Genomic DNA, 19,310 nt, shown 5'->3' on the forward strand with positions numbered 1-19,310 from the left:
GATAATACCATATCAATGTATGAAATTAAATATCAATATATACGATTATCTCAATAGGAAAATTACATTTTCCGTAACTACAATAAATAAAACGTATTACATAAATTATTTATAAAGATAATCATTATTATTATACTCGATTAACTGTTTATATATTAATGTGTTATTAAATTGATGTAAATATAAATTTCACGATATTTAATTAAAAAATAAATATTCGTATATAAAAAAAAAAAATAATTGTTTCTTTTTAAACTTATCTTTACTTGTTTCAATATGATATTTTATTTCTGTACTGAATTTCTATTCTAGAAACAAATAAGAAATACATTACAGCAAATGAATATACAGTACATAACAAATAAATCTTCCACTTAAAATTTTTTTTTATGATTTTTGTTACTTAATTCGTTATTTATACATTTTTCAAATAAATTAATTAAAAACAAGATAGGCTATCAAAAACTCTATGGCCTTTAGTAGTAAATGCTTTTTTTTTTTTAAAGTTACATAAATTTTCTACATGAAATAGTATTTATTTAAAAAAAAAATATATATATCGAGATAGAATCTATAAAATGTACATTTACTATAATCCTGTCATCGACCTATAATCACTCTAATTTAATATAACGAAACAATATAGTTATTCGTTTAATTTCGTTCCAATATTTTGCGTAAGTCCTTCAGCTTAACACGCAAGTGATTGCTTCATCATCGTTTCTAACTCAGCCAAAGACAATTGTGCATCGGAGGGCATTTTGTACAAATGAATTGCCCCTAATTATTATGAACGTCAGTAAAAATCGTCGTCGACGCGTCACAAAGTCTGTGCGCTGCAATTTATGAAATCGCATTTGTACACTCACGGGAGCTGACACGAATGAGATGTCCATTTTGCGAATATTTTAGATAATAAATATTTTACGATACTTATTATGTGAAAAATATAGTAATCAGTATCCTAAATTTTTCACTACTATAATTGTACTTGACTTGCTCCGGAACAATTATTATAGCACTTTATGTGCCCATAAGCCACCTCTTAACGATAGCCGTTTGCAATACCGAGTACTCAAGGAGTAAAGTATTTGCTCGAGCAGCTACATCAGGAGAACAAACTTTGCACTAATCTTTCAAGTTGAGTATATCGGGTAATAAATATATAATTAAATTTAACAATAAATTATTCGTGAAATGAAATTCAATTATTTCGGGCAAAAATAGATAAAAGTTTTATTGAAATAAGCAACAACCTTATATACATTGTTTCATACAAATGAAAAAAAATTAATTTTTACTAACCAAATTGATTAGCAATATATTGCCTATATATTAGTAAATTTATCGTTTTAAGCTATCATGTAAATTAAACATTTAGTATTAAATTATAATAATAGTGTTGGTAAAGAAGCATATATCGTAAATCTAATTTTTTACAACTTCATAATACGTAGTGCTTAGGTTTGATATTAATACATCGTAAGTTTATCTTTCTATTATGTATTAATAAAGTAAAATTCTATTGATATTTATTGGTAATAATTAATAAAAATACCGGTAATTTTTAGAAATAATTAAATTTCGTAGTGATAGCTGTTAATTGCAATAATAGAATGATAAGTCAATGAAAATATTTAATCATAATATTATTTAAAGAGATTACTTAATGGATAGAATATTTAAATTAGGAAAGTGTTAAAGCATATAGCAAGTAACATTGAAGCAGATAAATATAAAAAAATATAATAACATTTTACATAGCATTAGTACTTTATAGGATTTTATTTTACATGTTATACAATGAGAAATAAAAAGCAATAAAATATAAAATAGTAGGTAATATTAAATTATAATAAAAATTCTAGACCATGAAATATTAAGGTTTTGTAAAATGTTCGTACATTTTTCTAAATTAATCTGATTAAATACGCCAAGGACCTATAAATTATTGATATAGTATGTAAATTTTTAATAAAGTATTGCTCATCGTATATCAAACCGTAAAAAATATGTATTTTTATTATTTCGTCCTATACTGTTGTTGTAAATATTTAAAGACGATGATAATATCATGTGAATTTAGATTAAGATTTTAAAAATTTGAGTGTAAATAGAACAAGAATAAGATTATATTCTTACTATTATTATTAATACTTGTTAACGCAAAAAAAAAAAAAAAAAAAAATCGAGAAGGCTATTAGTACGAACATATGCCAAAAAATATCAACGAGTATAAACTATGTATAAAGTTCATATAATTGAAAAAGCTTCGTGATATAAGATATGCTTGTATCTTCATCCTTGTTTAAGCGTACTTTACGTAAGGGGGTTAATGATAAATCGTACAATGGCCGAATTTCTTGAAAACGATGATCATGAAGACGCAAGTGATGTATAGTAATTTTAGCTCTTCCAGTTTACATTTTTTTGCAGAAAATTAATTACTCATAGGTAAATACTACTTCCTTCTCTTGTGCTTTCTATTTAAGTCAACTGTGACGAGCGGTTTATTTTCGAAATGATTATCTCCCAAGAAAATAAAATATGAACGTGATGATTTCATTTGCTTTTCAATGTTATAGCTTGAGAAATCGATCGTAAAAACTCTTAAAAAAAAAACAAAAATTACTATTCCTGTGATTGTAAGATCTATTATTTGTGATGTTATAAACCTTTCAAACGAAGGTCACGAAAAAAAATAAATTCATATGCCTGATTAAAAAATTACTTTTATTTTGTGTAATTTAATTTAATTTTATGTATTTATATATAATTATCTTGAAAAATGTTTAGAACTTATTATATTACAGATGTAATTTATATTCCTTTATTAAATTAGCCAACTATTAATAATAAAAAGCGTTTATAAATATCATATATAGTGACAAAAATCTTTCTTAATTGGTCTGAAAATATAAACAAAATTTAACTCACTTTTACTTTTATCCCTCCCACTACCTTAACATATTATAATAATCAAGAACTATTCAGCGAATATTGAATACTCATGAAAATAACGACAATAAATATTTTTTGAAAATAATAAGTAAATCGATTTTAATTAAATATCAGAACATGAATTTTTACCTTAAATATATTAATTTACTTTTTTTTATCGGTTATTCCGCGCTTACATATAAAAGCCATGAAAATGAAAAATAGATTGATTTTAGTTATTTTAATGTTCACAAAATTTTTTTTACATATATTCTGAGAAATAATGAAATATTATAAACATTCATTATACATTTCAGGCCCTTAATTAATAATGTATATATATCATATTTATCGATTGATAATTTTATTACTATTGTAACTTCTATAACATTTATAATCTTAACTCTACTTGTGTACTTAATTCCAAATATACTTCATTATCATTTAGTAGTATTAATTAAAACTGCAACGAATTCATAATGTGAATTTTTACAAATATTCACGCTCCTTTAAAACGCATAAAAAAGTATGATAAAAATTTTTGTTAAAATATCATATTTTTGTCAAAATAATAATATATATCAAATTAGTTATTCGTGACTTTCATATTTGTTTACGTTTCTAAGGAATTCATAATAGATATTATATTCTTTTCATAAATAATTTTTTAATTTTAAGATAACTAACCTACAATTTATTTTATGAGAAAATAATTATTGTAAACATTTATATATAATTTTGTAATATTTATTACAACGATAAATGGTAAATATATGGTGTACACACGAGATTACAAAGCAATAACTGAGTAGTTATCTACATTTATAATTATGAGCTTTAGCAGTAATGAGATATACGTTTTATTTTAATACTTTAAAAGTATTTTAATGTACGCATATAATTATTCATACTACGTTATAAGATGAAAGATTCGATAGCTTAAAATACATTTACAATATGTTTTTAATAATAGGTAATAAAATAATTATATATATATATATATATATATATATATATATATATATAGACAATTTGTTAATTAACATCCGAATGTGTTCATTAAATGAGATTTAAAGTAATTTAATAAAACGTAAGTTTTAATAAATTCGTAACTTTTGAAATTTTTTATTACGAGAAAATCAGTGAAATTATATGATTAATTGATTATTACATCTCCAAAGTTAAACATATTAAAAGTTTAGAAATATGTGTTTTTAATTAAACACTACAATATGAAAAAAGGTTTATTTCAAAATACATTTTTTTTATAATTCCATTTTTAATTTATGACTATCAATTTGCCTAAAAACGATACATATCAACTAAAATAATTATATAAGTGAACTAAATTACACTAAAAAATTTATCAATATATATATATATATATATATATATATATATATTTTTTTTATAATAATATGTGTATTGTTCATAATACTTTCATTTACATTTACAGTATAATATAAGTATACTTATAATACAATATAATATAAGTATATTATATTGTAAATATTACCACAAATATTTCGTAAACTAATGAAAGCACTGTTTTCATTTTATTAGATTGATTTTTATTTATAGTTGACCCTATTTATGAATCGTTATCTATGTTTATTCTCCTTGTAGTAATTTTTAATCTTTTACGATCATAATGCCTTTTATCAATATAATGATAATGCCAATATTTTTAAATAGATAGCACTTATTAATAAATATGCAAGTGCTAGTCAATTCCTTTTCTTACAATCAGTAATATTTTTTAAAATATAAAATAATTCCTTAATAAATAACATATGTCAGTATAACAAGTTTTATACATAAAGTAGTCTTAGCTTTATAATTTCTTTTTAAATTTGATATTTTTAATCATTAGATGCAGCAAGTGATTTATAAATGATAATTACATTATGAAAAATCGTTTCGGTGATCAATCGTTGCCGAATAATTTGCCAAAATAAATTCAGTCAGTCTACCTCTCCTTTACAAATGATCAGTGTAAAAACTTATGAAGAAACATTGTTTAAAATAAATATGAAATAGTTTCAATTTATGAACTAGTCTAGAATTATGATTAGAAATCGCTGAATTGATGCTTGATTCCCGTACTTTGAAATATTTTATTCGACTAGGTGCAAAGGCAGTAGCGATTGTTCTGAAAGCTCGAAGGGACTCATATCCAATATCTTGGGAATATCGTATTGCCTCGTTCGGACGAGGCTCCATACAACGAGAATTAAAAATTATACGAATTTCTGTTCCGGCAACACTTATCTCGAAATTCGTGCGTTGGCATGCGAATTATTTTCTTTGCATTTCCAACGATACAGTAATACGCACAATTCCACAATTAAGACCATGACACGTGCGTACAATTCCAGAGCGAAATCGGAGCCACGAAATAAAGTATGTTCGCTAGCGCGGATCTTATCGAAGACTTTAAGTCATGTCTGGCACTTATTTTCAATTAGGGGCGAGCATATGGACAAAGCAAAGGGTTGATTGCGATCAGAGATATTTTGGTGCCACGTTAGACCATAGAAAATGCGTGGCATCCCTTTGATGCGAGTTTCTTTTTCGGCACCCATTCCTCATCTCTCTCTCTCTATCTCTCTCTCTCTCTCTCTCTCTCTCTCTATCTCTCACTCACTCACTCACTCACTCACTCACTCACTCACTCACTCACTCACTCTCGCACTCTCTCGCTCTTTCTCTTTCTCTTCCGAGGCACGCTCGTCTGCGTTTTATAAATAGGCGTCGACGCCGCCTCGGCAACACTCCGAGGACTGAATTGACAAGCGATAAGCTCGACATTCCCAACGTTATAATTCGATCGCGATGACTAAGTGTGGAGCTCTTTATTATGCTCGATGATTGTTTTACGAGGGTTTGGAGGAAGCGTGTAACCTCTCCCGAAAGACGCTTAATGATATTTTGCCGACTCTCTTTCGGGACGATTCATGTCACACTATTCCTATGAAGCAGCCAAAGAGGCACGAGGCTCGAAAATGTATACTTTATATTTATCCCATAGCTTACTCGTCCGCATTTATATTCTCATTGAAAATTTTACTGTTGTATTATCCAATTATAAGGCTCTTTTAAAGATAAATTTTACAAAGTATGAAAAAAATAACCGGCTCGTTCATTTGATTGTATGATTGCATGCGTCCCTTCATAAAAATAACATAAAAGTAGCAGGAGCTTAGTTTTGAATACAGTGTAATGATTTCATTATATGCGCATTTTAAATTACTTAATATTTTCATTAATTCATTTAATGTATTTTTGATATGCCGCTTTATTCATTGTTACACCTGGGCGTATATTTTAAGTCATATATTTCTTATATAACGTGCAACTTGAAAGATTCGTGTAGATATTTTTATGCAAATATTATTCAAGTATTCAATAATAATCATATAACGATCTTTTACACAACTGTTCTACTTATTCAAACTATTAAATATTTTTACAAGTACTTTAATATTCATATCCTTATAGGTACATCTAAATTAATAAAATCATGGACATGTGCAACAGTAGTCGTGTCATTTGGCAAAATAATGAAGAACAGACCTTATATGTTTTTATAAATGTTTCGTAAAGCTCTTTTTATCAATTCAATCAAGAATGTATTACATACGAGTTTTTATACACTCACAAGTATCTCCTGCTCTGTCGAAACTTTTTTCACTACACTAGTTTGAACCACAGTCGATTATTTCGCACATATGTAAACGAGGGAGAAAAAAAAATATATATATACATAAAAATGAGGACGCGCGCAAAATGGATTAAAAATAGTTGCCGTGCATTTCTTTTTCACGCGTGCATTAAATGGCGAAATGAAGTAAAATACAATTGGCTCCTTCCTACGAAAACAGCGTGAAAGTAGTAAAATTGAATACGAACTAATTGATAAAAGTTTCGCGTGACGTTCGCCAAAATGTAAAACGGTGTACTGATGCGTGTGCTATGTGCGAAGATCACCGAGGATAAGATAAAAGATGTGAGAGAAGATGAAGCAGCAGTAGACGACAACAACGACTATCGAGCCAAGAAGCGAGTTTATGTATAAGAATGAATGTGAGAGAAGATGGAAAGAGATGGAGAGGAACAGGGAGGTCTCGGTACTAGTTGATTTCGGCGAGTGAAAACCGCGAAGAGGAAGCAGCAGCTCCACTCCCTACGTAAAGTCCTCCGGCCAAGTTTATACATTTGTATACACGAGTAGAGTATTGCATCTAAAGTCGTTGGGAAAATAATGTTTAATATTTTAAAAGCTCGAAATTAGAATATTATAATTCAACCTAAGAGCATTGACTCACCAGAGATTTTGATGGGTAGTAAACGAGGCAGATAATTAATTTCGCTCGATTATAGCAAATTTTATAAATTTCACTTCCCCGTCAAGATTGGTACGTTTTATTTGTTCTTAAAAAAATCCTTACAAAAAGAAATAAAAAGTAATTAAGTTATTAAATCGCCTGTTTAGTTGTATAATATAAATGGTATATAAGTGATATGATACTTTCTCAAGATTAAGATTGCTTTCATAATATTCAAATGAGTACTTCCAATGTAGTAATTTAAAATTATCATTTGATTGTTTCTTATAGGTATATTTCCTTGGGTACATCAGACACAAGCAATACACGTCGTTCAACAAAAAAAAAACAAAAAAAAAGTGCATGTAAGATAATAAAATGAACTATAAATAGATATAAATTACATCCATTATTTACAGGAATTTATCATTTACTATGACATATATCATTCGTATTTCATGTTATCCGATTCCGAGTTTTAATTTTACTTTAACAAACAAATTTTTCTCGGAACTTCTACGTTTACAACCTATCTATTATTTCTAATAATAATTATTTATATAAGATATTTTTAATGGCATTGGAACTTATTGAAAAAAATTAATTTCCCTTGTTTACTCAGCCATTCGATGAAAATAAATATCATAAGGTAAGAAATAAGAAAATATTGTCAAATTTAACTCAAATATTATTAATAATAATTTAAAGTGAAAAGAAGATTTATTGACGTAAACAGTGTGAAAAATTTATAATAATAAAGATTAATAAGTGGGATATAAAGTAATGCAATCGATATATTAAGATATTTTTTACAAAAATAGTTCGACCTCGAGCAAAAATTTATATAAGAATAATTATGAATTTTCGCGAGTCTAAATGTATAATAAAAATTAAAATTTTATGGATTTTATTAAGAGTAAAAATTTTAAATAAAAATATGATGATTAAGCTAGATGACTGGAAAATTGAAGGAGTAATATGCACGAAGAAAATAATAATAATAAGAAACATTTAAGGTAGAAACATGTAAGAGTTGAAATGATCTCATATATGAATACGAAGTTGAATATCTCATATATGATACTCTCATAGTTGAATTACGAAAGATGTTCAATTGTACAATGGTGAACATAAAATTCGTGCATAGATATTAAATAAAAAAAAAAAAAAAAAAGAACAAAAGAAGAAAAAAAAGAAACATAAAATGAAACATAAAAAATTAAAAATTTGCTTATCTATTTTATCACGATTTCAGATCTAACAAGAATTTATTGGAATATTATTGAAATTTTTCCGTATATCGCACATCCTAGTACCTCACGCCGACGCTCTAATAGTTTTTTTATTATTTTGTTATAAATTATTGCATTTAGATAACAAAATATTATTAAATATTATCGACATATATAGATTTTATCTCTAATTTTTATCAACTATATTTTGATTTTGCACTCTTAACTATACGCAGTTATAAATTATTCATAAATATTCGAATTTTTGTTCAAGCAATGGTATGTAATATTATTATACATTTCGGCGTGAAACGAACTAGAAACGTAATTTTAAAATAGTACAACTTTCCCTCAAGATAATTACGCGGTATGTGAATAAAAATGTGTTTAGAGTCGAGAAGCAATGTAAAATATAGGATAAAGAATAGTAAAAGCTTAAGTAGAAGCAAAGAGAGGAGGTGAGGGTGGCTTAAATGCCGACGAAAAAACCGAGGCTCAAGTGGCGATAGAGAAAAAAGTAAAGTAATATCGTAAGGAGATAAATTTGGCGGAAAGGGGAGAGAGAAAACTTCTAAATAGCACAGGAGAATGAATACGAGAGAGCATCGCGGCCAGAAGATGTGCCTGTACGATATATTTATACATTGTCGAGATTAGGAACATGGACGTTAAAGCTGTGCATTCTGTTTTTCAATGCCTGCGGCTCGTTTGCCGAGAACCGTGCTGAACTTCTTTTTCCTTCTTTGTGTGAGCAAAGCACTTGACGTTTGAGTTCTGTTTGTGGAGGTAAGAGTTGTGCGCAAAGTGTTGGATTGTCCAACCTTATGTAGCGAAGTCGAATTTAATACTTATTACGGCATAATAATTCAGGTAATTTATGTCTTCCAAGATTCGTGCGATAATATCATTTGCTTTCGTACCATATGTCATGAGATTTGTTATTCTAAAATATTGTTTTATTATTTCCGCGTAAAGTATGTGGTAAATTAAAAATAAAAATTCTTTACGCTAGTAAATGATATAAAGTTTTTAAGGTAGGGAAGATTTATTAGATATGTAAGGACTGATATAAAGAATCAAAAATATCGTCTTGGTTTGTAGTATAATCCAACATTGTAGTGAAAATCAAATATTAATCAATGTATATGTGTATCTATATTATGAATATCAGATAATAAATGTGCAATGCTTAATAGTAAAAAACTATTATAATATTACCGTCAATTATTTATTTTTTTCTCTCATAATTTATAGTATCGAAGAAGAACAATTTTATGTTAGTTATAAATTAATGTCCTATTTATTATAATAGAAATATTTTGTAATGTATAAATCATTAACCATCAATTATTTAATTATCTAAATTTTCAATTACTCGGTCTGTTATAACATTTTACACTAAGCCATTTATCATAAACAATATGCACGGTAATAGAATGCACAAATAATTGAAAGTTTAATTTATGTATAAAATATAGAAATAATTTTATAATAAAAAATCAATTACTCATACTTTGTTTTATTATATTTATTTCATTAGCTGAATAGACTTCATATATTATACAAATTATAAAGGAAAGTTCTATAGTTTAGCATATTATTGCTTCATACAATAATAAAATATAATGTGTACTATGTCAATATCGATATCTTCTTTTTGAATTTTTGAAATATTAATTCAGAAAAAATGATTTTAGAATTCACGGCTGTCGATTAATATAAGATAAGCAATTAATACACATAAAGAGCGTAAAATCCAGCCTCCCAAAGCTTGTATAATTTTGTATTAAGCGATATATATGATAATTTACAATAACAACCTGTTTACGTAAATACCCAATCTATCTAAGTGCAGTAATAAATTATAGTTGATCCATTAAAGGTAATTACCATACCCATCGCATCAAATTATGCCATTAAAACAAGCAACGAATGGAATAAAAAGAGGGTAGCGGAAAATAATTAACCACAAATCAATTCTCCATAACTTTCTCCCTCTCGCGCCTTCAAGTTTGAAATCAATTATGAGCTCGGCACCTGTGGAAATAAGTGCGCCTCTGAGCTTCTAAAAACTACAAGGACAACGGGAAATTTTCGCTCGAAAATTAACATGATCCGACTCACGAGATGAGGATCATTTTTTATGTGAATTGAACGGTTAGGGATCGTATAAGGGAGAGCATGCACTACGATAAAAGTGAAAAGTACTATTTAAAAATTTTTCCGAAAATTAAGTGTAAGATTGTATTTTTAACACTTATATATTAGATTAAAAAATGTACATATCGATGAATAAATATATTATACGATAGGAAAATTATTATTAGTTTTCTTTTGAATTTTTTTAGTTTCATTATTCCTTTATTCTTTTATTATTGTAATTTTAATTATCTTGTATAGACAAAAATGTCGAAAACTAACTGATGGTAATGCAAAATAAATCATTCAATATCTTATTTGATTAAGCAATGTCTGCACAAAATAAATATCATACACAAGCAAATATATATACACGTAACTTTTTTGATTACGAAGACGATTGAACTCTGATACCTCTAATTTTCTTATCCTATGCTATAAGAATTATGTGGATGTACATATAATAATAACTTTTAATCATCATCTACGATGTAAGTAATAATGCAAGTCTCAAAAGATCAATAATATATTTACTAATGAATGTCCATGCTACAGATCATTAATCTTTCAAAGATACTCTATATTTTGACATTTCATCACTTCGAGTTTACTTTACGTGCATTGCAACAATATCATGCTAACAATGAACATTAAAGAAAATAAATGAACTTTTATTATTCAAGCTTGTACTTGAAGAATGTTAAACTTATTTCGAATTAATATGTTTCTATTGATTAAACTGCTTAAGGAACAATGCAATATTTAATATAAAAGTAAAAATGACATTACTTAATATTAATTTAAGTGACTGTTTTCGAAAATATTTCTACAATGAATAATTATGTAATTGAATTATAACGTACAAATTAATTCAATTTAATTATATTATTATGCAATAATATGATTACAACATTTATTTAAAAATATATCTTAATTTCCGAGAGAGACGATGCCTTATTGTTGGAGACATTTTATCATACTTTAGAATAATTATCAAATTAACTAAATGTAACTAAACAACATATTTAGTTTTATTAGAATTTGTCAAGTTTATAAAAAAAAGAAAACAGTTTTGTTACTATTATTTATACTATTTAATTTACTACTTAATGAACTTATGTATAAATCTTTTCGTTTATAAGGTTTTTTGTTCGTGTTTACACACATAGGCGTTTATACAAATACATTCGTAGGATCATCTACATTTATGTATATGTAGTGCATTAAAAATACATGTGCAGTGAATTTTTTGTGGATTATCTAGGGATGGAAGAAATTTTCAAGATGAAATATAACGTAAGCACTAAACGATCGTTAAAGCGATTAAACGTTCGTTAAAACAATTGGAACACATTAATTATTATAACAATAGTACTGTGTGGAATAATGAAATTGGACAGCCTCGTTGAATTATCGCTATTATACGAATGAAAATGTCATCGAAGCCATTATTAATCAGAGGCAACCCTTTATGAAAAGCCAGTGAAGATTGCACAAGCGAAGGGTACCATCCCCATTATGAGCGACAGTGAAAAAGACGCGCAACGCGAGCGGTGCCATAGGTTCCGATGTGCCTCGTTAAATTCGGTTCACGAAGCAGTTTAGCGAAGAAAGAGGCCAACTCTACCAACAGTGCTTCCTCGCTTCGGTCCTCCGTGTTTGTCTTCGGCTCGTCAACCCACTTAGACGCGCCAGCCCGGAAGATAGCGGGCCATACGCGCCATGCATTTACTAATTTTATCCGGGATGTGGAACCTCGCGGGGAGTTCAAGGTTCGACTTGGCGCCGGAACCGACGCCTTCTAGGATGTACGAGTCTGCAGGGAAATTTTCACCTCGGCTAGTCGAGCAGGCACAAAAGGAAGCGAACAGTGCAACTTTTGTTGACTCATGTCGTAATTAAAATTACGCGGAGAAAGTCGGGTGAGCGATTTGTAATAACAATTCGTACCGTAAAATTTGACGCTGAAAGTCTGATTGTTGGATGATTACATTTACAATGTAAATACATCGTATTGCATGATTATACCGCAGTACGCTTGTGAGATTGAGCCTCGAGTGATTTAACGGCGACTCATTAATCGCATATATAAGAACGATTTGTTATTGAATTTGATATATTATTTCACTCTTCTTAGTTATATTTTCACAATTATTCTGTGCATTAAATAATGGACGAAGTTTAATTCTATTAATAGAAATATATTGGCTTCTTATTTAATAGTTTATTTTAAACTTTTTTGTAAATATTTGAATCGTACTTTTTAAAAAAAAAAAAAAAGTAGAAAAAAAAACCAAGTACGACTCGAATGTTAAAACTTTCTTAAGCTTCCTTATATCGATGAGTAAATACTATCATTATCTTATACATATAGCTTTCTAATAAATATATAAGTATTATATGCCGCGCAACAGATTAGGGGAAAAACATCGGAATAAATATATAATAATAATGAATAAAATTGTAATTGTATGTAAGAATACGCTTGTAAAGCATACTTTCTTATTTTTATTGAACTTCGATATTTAAATTTATGATAAACATATTGCCATCTAATAGCGCGATAATGAATTATTAATTTTCACCTTGTTATGTTCCAAGCTAATACCTCGTAATCATATTTATAAAATGTTATCGTCACCCGAGTACTCTTCCATACTTCAAATTTATATCACAACGTATCTAGGCCTTACGAGAAAAGTAAATTTTAAATAATCGCTAATTACTGTAGCTAATTGCATCGCTTTATATTACAGATTACGATAATGGAAAAACATTACAAAAACCTAAATGTAACTAACGCGCTAACTATATTTATAAATTGCATGAGCTATTATTGAGCTTTCAGAATAGCCAACTCCAAATCGATTATAAAATATAATACTAAAAAATCTATTAGAAATATTACAGTAACATGATTTTCACTTTATCATTGTATTAATCAACCCGAATGTTTCAATTCTTCATACGAGTGTCATTCTCGGTAGATCAATCGAATCTTTCCTTTCACAACGATTAACTCTCTTTCAAGTACCCCGCAATACCCCGGTGCCAGTGAATTTCGCCAAACATTCATAAATAATTATCCGCTTGAGATTGCCGCGCAATTGAAGGTCTTAAGCCAATAAACAATTAAGCCACGCCAGATGCACCTCCGTAAGTAACAGTTCCGCGAACTCGGACGCGACGTGATCGCGTGTACGTTACGATCAGTGCCCGTAACACTTTGCTTTCTAAATTTCTTCCACCGCCACACGACCTCGGCATTGCCGCCCGCCGCGAGATCTTCAGTACAATATCGCGCCCCCCCTCCCTCCCCCAAGCGAATGATAATTGATCATAACGACTTTCTATACGGCATCGCGAGCGCTGCTCCCTTTCGGCGTGGTGATTTATAAAGGAGATAAGGAACAAGCGATGGAAGCTGCGCCGCTTTGCGATCGCGGCGCCACGCGATTTCTCTTCCCCATGCATATAATCATTTTTCAATCGCGAGCAATGAGTCTCGGGAGCACACGTCGCGCGCTATTTCCGATTGCGCTTTTCTAACTCATGGCGACTGCTCCGTGATCGACGATCACCACCTTCCAACTGCAACTTTATAATGTGTTAAGTTAGCCTATTTGGTAGAAACATATATTTTGCAAGTCATGCATTGTGGCGAGAGTGAGAAAAATAAAAAGTATTAAAATTTATATTGCTTAGCCACCCTCGTATCATTTTTCTTTATTATTTATTTTTTTTTTTAATGCTTTAATATGTTTGATTTTACCTTTTACGCCATTGATTCTTATACGTCTCGATTATATTGTAAAAGCGATGTTCGAGCCATGAAACCCCCTCCTCCCAATAATTCTGTGTCTCTACGATTTTCTTGGTTAGCCAAGTTTATTGTCAATAACATCAATAAATTTAATAAACGAGATGGGCATTTTTTAAACTATTTTTGTTAATCGAGCCATAGATTTCATTATTATTCATAATTAATATCATTTTGACATAAAATCCATTGATATTTGATTTATGAAGTACTTATGCTCGTTGAATTATTCGTTATTGCTAAATGCCTTTTATGATCTTATATGGATAGGTATAAAATAGATCTTTTATCATTTTATAATCAATGACTACTATGCCTTTGTTTCATCATAAAATCCTTTCTAAAAACAATTTCTAATAATTGTCAAATTTTTAACGATAATGATAGTTAAGGATCTGTTTTAGTAACATACAATGTAAAATTTCCATAGCAAATACTCACGATTAAAGTTCAAGGTTCAATTTCAATTTTGAAGAAATTACAAATATCGATTTGAAGGATAAGCTTCTTTTATCTTCACAATTAACAAATATTGTATAATTATTTTAAATCATTCGATGAAAACAATAGCCAGTCACATAATAAAAATTTTTTAATACTTATGAGAAAATATGTATGAAAAAAATCTTGTGAAATAATTTAATGTATTTTTTTAAGTATCCCATATGTTTCTCGCTTAATTAAGTTTTATTCTATTAATATATGCGAAATACTACAACTGGATATATTATATAGTACAATGTACTATACTGTGCAATGAAACGTGTCTATTTACGAATATGTTTATTTACTTTTAAAAGAAAATAAGCGTTGATATAACTAAATGTTCATATCAACTTCATTCATATGTATAATGTTGATAATTATCGATTTCTATAGATATTTTTGACCAGATTTCTGAAACTTTAAATTTAATTTTTTAATGAAATATCATAAATTGAAATAAATCGTCAAATAGATAATTTCATTACATGATTTAACTATACAAATATTCAAATCTTCGTTTTGTTTTGCAATGCTCGTATACGTAGAACAAATTTCTATAGGACGTAAATTAAATAATTTTTTAAATAGTAAATAACTTTTTAATGCAATTTTATGAAACATGTGACTTATTTTTCTCTAAAACAAATAATACTCCCTAAAATTGTACATTTACAAACTATATTTGTAATGCTACAAAATTTTAGGTTATGAAGACTTATTACATGTTTGTAAATGTAACTTTCGTAGCACAAATGAAAAAAGTTATATTTTTCTTAATTATATATTTTTAACGCGTCTTTTACTCTTTTTATTCGTAACAACATTAAGAATACTTTTTAAAGGAAGTCAAACGCATTAATGTACTGTAGTGAATTCGTAATTCTACGCGTCTCCACGCATCTCCGATTTCTATAGCACACGCACATTTTTTCATACTCAAATTGTTTTATTTGTTTTAAATTGATTTGGAATTAAGAAGATTTTTCATCTAAATTGACGCGCAATTTATCACGAATTATTCAACCTCAGGACATATTTAATTATCCGAAAATATATAACAATTAATAATGTATAAATTGTTATATTCAATGATTAGCAATTAGGAATGCTAAATCAGAATCAAGTAGCGTGTGACCTAATAAATACTTCAACATCAAATGATCAAATATCCTTACGGCATTTTCCATATTGTACATTTTAATATTTATCTCTTAAACGTTGACAGAAATAACAATGGAATTATTATGGAATGTTCATATTTCGAAGTCATTTCTTCTTCATATTGATAATAATAAAAATCTTACCGACTTGTACGATATCTCTACTAATTGTATACGTACTCTTTAAATCATTAAAATTTCGTCCTTCTCCCTGCATTAAATAAAATTAAAATCAATCGTTCTTCCGGACGCAGCGATACTTCGTAGCAACAGTACGGATCATCTCATTACTAAAAATCTTAGGGAATCTCCCAGAAACATAACTGACCGATAAGCGTTTTGAAAAATTTGCGAGCGACAAACCATTTGAACCACCAGTAAACACCACCCACGCACCCATGCACATAACACGCACGCGCGAACCAGGGGGCACAATAAATATCGCAATAACGATGGAATGAAACCGGTACTTGTTCTGTGCGCGTACTTCAACGGCACTCAGCACTCGATCCCAACCACATAAAGTCCGGCGAACCCAACGGAGATTCCCATGTAAAAGACTGACAAAGACGGCGATTAAACGCTATCGCGGAAAAGCTCTGGGAGAATGCGTGAATCAAAGCTGCGGTAACGTCAACATCGTCTACCTGGAACTTAAGGCCGTGCGGTCAGTCTCAGCACTGACGTACACGCGCCGCTGTTGCTCCTGATGGTGCCCGCGACGACGACTGCGGCGACGGCAGCGGCAGCGGCGGCGGCAGAAAACGACGGCCAACCACAACTGCGTTGGTCCCCCCTTCGTCCGTGTTGGTGAACGTACTTTGGAGAACGAGAGACAAACATAAGGAGAGAATGAGATAGATTGAGATAGAGAGAGATAGAGAGAGTGAGCGAGAGAGTGAGAGAGAGTGAGAGAGAGAGAGTGAGAGAGAGAGAGAGAGAGAGAAATGTTGAAAAGAGATGTAGAAAAAGTGAGGTAGAAGGAGCGAGAGTGTAAATGGATGGAAAAAAGAAACACGCATGCAGGAGGTATGTAAGTGTGCATGATAAGGAAAATTGGAGAGATGCGAGGAAAAACAGAGAAGTGAACGAGAAAAAGTAATTAAAGTAGCGTTTAATCGGCTGAGAAAGAAACATAGGGAAAGGGTAGGGCAGGGGAGGGGCAGAAAGGTAAGGGACAGCGTGGAAAGGGCACAACAAGGGATAGAAAGAGAAATCGTAGGCATGTGAGTGTAAGTGAAAAACGGACGAAGAAAAAACGAAATCAGAGTATAGGAGAAGAACAAGAATGAGAGAATGCAAAAGTGTGAAGACGAGGACTGGCAAGAAGGAGAGAAAGAAAGAGTTGAATTTTATGAGTAAAGAGGCTTACACGAGAGCGAGTGAAGGAGCTCAAAGAATTTGTCGCTGAACTGCGAGGAAGGAGGATAGCCATGTGAATATACAGTAAAGTCTTCGAATTATCACGGTTGATGTACCCTTTGCAAAATTTTAACAAATTTTCTTTGTACTTGGTGTGTGATTTTTAAGCAAAATTGCATTTCAACAACGCACATAATTTATTTGAATCCGTTGAATCACTTTAAATTATTAAATTGACTCAAAGTATTATATAATAATAGAAATTCATTGTCCGTGAAGTAATAGATAGGCTAATGAAATCAAATTATGATTTGAAAATAAAGCATACGATATATATTGGAGCATATTCATTTCATAAAATACAAATATTTTTTATTGTAAGCAGGCGCTCGTGAGGATACCCAATTTGAAATTTTAATTTCTTTCTTACAACTCACAATTGCTTGTAAATTATATTTCATACTCACGTACTATATAGTTAACCAATAAAATATTGACTATTTTACAATTATTTACTGCCATGTACTGTGGAGGGCACCCAATACAAGGTCTCGTATATAAATCTTTATAGACAAATGTTATTTTTCTAAAAATAGCTTCTTTTTACTACTTTCTAAAAATAGTACTGCTCAAATAATTTCAATGTATATTGAAATGTATTATATTAATTTATAATCAATAAATTGGCGATACTGATAAATATTAATTTAATGCCTCGTATACGTAAAAAAACATTAAATGTTAAAGCAAAAAAAAAAAAATTATTTATTTCGTCGGGAAAAGGAGGGCTGAAATGAACATTCGTTAGAAAAGAAATCAATAAAATTGAAAGTTTACATTTCCTTTAAATTTTAAGGGACAGCGTTTGTATTGTAAAATATATTTTAATTAACTAATAGTTAATTCAATTTAGAGTAAAGTCATTGTAAGTGATGGGGAATCAATCAGATAAACTCTATGCATTTATTTATAAAGCTAATTCAATAAAGTATAGTTCTTGAATAAGATAATAAAATATGAAGATTAATGAAATCTACCTTTCTTTTTTTTTAATTTATCGAACATTTTTCTTGCTACATTAGCGTTTTGCAGATAAACGCAGGCGCAAGTGTATGCAAGAAGTAAATTGCACAAGTTTTATCAGAAACAATGTAATTTTGGTAATTGAATAATGAGCTAATTTAAATTAATACAATAAACATTTATGCTAATAAAATTATACCGATAAATTACTATTATAAAAATGTTTTATTACATTACCTTTAAATTCACATTTAATTACCGAAATATTACACATAAAGTATAATTTTACATTTAATAAATACTTTCTCTCTATCAATAAAACATCAATAAACATTACATATTTATTTTTATGTTTTTTATTTAATAAATCGCAATATTCCAAGGGAAAAATATTGATTTCTTATCATTAAGTAATTGAAAAACTTTCGAAGCAAATGCATACAGTACCTCAAGATTTTTATCTTAAGTCAGGCCATGTGTTGCGATTGAAATATATAAAACCCTTCCGGTATTGATTGCAACGAATCATCTAAATGCTACACTTTCAAAATTAAATCAAGCGAAGTTTGAGGTTGAATTTTCGTTGGACTAATATTCTTCTCGTGTGCTGCTCTACTGTTACTACTTAATTGAAATTGCCACAGCGGATCAATTTCTTTATAAGATTTAACAAACTTGCGACACTACAAATAAGTTAATTTACCTATGTTATCTAAAAAGATTTAGAATTGCATTATATTAACGAGCATTATATATATATATATATATATATATATTTTTTAATAATATAAAATTATTTATATGAATAAATAATACGAAT

At 29.1% G+C, this 19,310-nt stretch overlaps 1 protein-coding gene across 1 annotated transcript in view; it reads right to left on the reverse strand.

Moving 5' to 3' along the window:
• Positions 1-16,801, reverse strand: part of LOC105359480 (rho guanine nucleotide exchange factor 17) — a 101,773-nt gene extending 84,972 nt beyond the window's left edge. Inside the window, 1 exon segment of the mRNA XM_011496093.1 lies at positions 16,286-16,801. The gene's annotated coding sequence lies outside the window, so the exon portion shown is untranslated.
• Positions 16,802-19,310: the final 2,509 nt, after the last annotated feature.

The sequence above is a fragment of the Ceratosolen solmsi genome, unplaced genomic scaffold (assembly GCF_000503995.2).
Source record: "Ceratosolen solmsi marchali unplaced genomic scaffold, CerSol_1.0 scaffold11, whole genome shotgun sequence".
NCBI lineage: Eukaryota > Metazoa > Arthropoda > Insecta > Hymenoptera > Agaonidae > Ceratosolen > Ceratosolen solmsi.